Here is a 2500-nt window from a genome sequence, read left to right on the forward strand (position 1 = left end):
CACGTAGAGCAGATAACTGACCTAGCACTAGAACACGTAGAGCAGATAACTGACCTAGCACTAGAACACGTAGAGCAGGTAACTGACCTAGCACTAGAACACGTAGAGCAGATAACTGACCTAGCACTAGAACACGTAGAGCAGATAACTGACCTAGCACTAGAACACGTAGAGCAGGTAACTGACCTAGCACTAGAACACGTAGAGCAGATAACTGACCTAGCACTAGAACACGTAGAGCAGATAACTGACCTAGCACTAGAACACGTAGAGCAGCAGGACTGACCTAGCACTAGAACACGTAGAGCAACAGGACTGACCTAGCACTAGAACACATAGAGCAGATAACTGACCTAGCACTAGAACACGTAGAGCAGATAACTGACCTAGCACTAGAACACGTAGAGCAGATAACTGACCTAGCACTAGAACATGTAGAGCAGATAACTGACCTAGCACTAGAACACGTAGAGCAGGTAACTGACCTAGCACTAGAACACGTAGAGCAGGTAACTGACCTAGCACTAGAACACGTAGAGCAGGTAACTGACCTAGCACTAGAACACGTAGAGCAGATAACTGACCTAGCACTAGAACACGTAGAGCAGGTAACTGACCTAGCACTAGAACACGTAGAGCAGGTAACTGACCTAGCACTAGAACACGTAGAGCAGATAACTGACCTAGCACTAGAACACGTAGAGCAGCAGGACTGACCTAGCACTAGAACACGTAGAGCAGATAACTGACCTAGCACTAGAACACGTAGAGCAGCAGGACTGACCTAGCACTAGAACACGTAGAGCAGATAACTGACCTAGCACTAGAACACGTAGAGCAGGTAACTGACCTAGCACTAGAACACGTAGAGCAGGTAACTGACCTAGCACTAGAACACGTAGAGCAGATAACTGACCTAGCACTAGAACACGTAGAGCAGCAGGACTGACCTAGCACTAGAGATATATATATATATATATATATATATATGTATTGATATATATAACTATAAACTAAATCAAATATTAAATCTCTTTCTCTCTCTATATATATATATATATATACTGCAACACTGTGCTCTCATCCACTGAGGGCGGGTGGCCTCATGTTTTGAATGTGATAATTATGATTATTATGATTATGATTATGATTATTATTGTTGTTATTATTGCGTATATATATTCACATTTGGTGTGGTTACATTTTGCATCACACTCTCTGTCATGCACGGAGACAGAGACACACACACACACACACACACACACACACACACACACACACACACACACACACCACCTTGTCTGCCTTTGAGTCTGAGATTGGAAACGACAGGAAAGATTCGTAAGACGTTATTTGTTTGGGTGATTGTGAATAGCTGTGTGTGTGTGTGTGTGTGTATGTGTGTGTAGGTTCATGTGTGTGTGTGTGTGTGTGTGTGTGTGTGTGTGTGTGTGTGTGCTTGTGTGTGTGCATGTGTATGTGTATGCATGTGTGTAGGTTCGTGTGTGTGTGTGTGTGTGTGTGTATGTATGTGTGTGTGCTTGTGCTTGTGTGTGTGCATGTGTATGTGTATGCATGTGTGTAGGTTCGTGTGTGTGTGTGTGTGTGTGTGTGTGTGTGTGTGTGTGTGTGTGCATGTGTATGTGTATGCATGTGTGTAGGTTCGTGTGTGTGTGTGTGTGTGTGTGTGGTGACAGGTGACTCAGACCACATGACAGAACAGAGGAGTGCTGCTGGTCTGAATCATCACCTAATGTCGCCGTCTATTCAGATGTTTTTAAAGATTTGGGACATTATGAATTTTTCATGTTTTCGAGGTCTATATTTGGGCCTGACATTTTTCCTGGGTCACCAGAGGAGTGAGTTGCTCTTGTGCCTTCAGAAGTGATGACGAGTGTCTTCTGTGACGGCTTGGTTCAGATGGAGAACGTGCTTGGTTCAGGTGGAGAACGTGCTTGGTTCAGATGGAGAACGTGCTTGGTTCAGGTGGAGAACGTGCTTGGTTCAGATGGAGAACGTGCTTGGTTCAGATGGAGAATGTGCTTGGTTCAGGTGGAGAACGTGCTTGGTTCAGATGGAGAACGTGCTTGGTTCAGATGGAGAACGTGCTTGGTTCAGATGGAGAACGTGCTTGGTTCAGGTGGAGAACGTGCTTGGTTCAGATGGAGAACGTGCTTGGTTCAGGTGGAGAACGTGCTTGGTTCAGATGGAGAACGTGCTTGGTTCAGGTGGAGAACGTGCTTGGTTCAGATGGAGAACGTGCTTGGTTCAGGTGGAGAACGTGCTTGGTTCAGATGGAGAACGTGCTTGGTTCAGATGGAGAACGTGCTTGGTTCAGATGGAGAACGTGCTTGGTTCAGGTGGAGAACGTGCTTGGTTCAGATGGAGAACGTGCTTGGTTCAGGTGGAGAACGTGCTTGGTTCAGATGGAGAACGTGCTTGGTTCAGGTGGAGAACGTGCTTGGTTCAGATGGAGAACGTGCTTGGTTCAGGTGGAGAA

The sequence above is a fragment of the Argentina silus genome (assembly GCF_951799395.1).
Source record: "Argentina silus genome assembly, chromosome: 22".
In the NCBI taxonomy this organism is placed as follows: domain Eukaryota; kingdom Metazoa; phylum Chordata; class Actinopteri; order Argentiniformes; family Argentinidae; genus Argentina; species Argentina silus.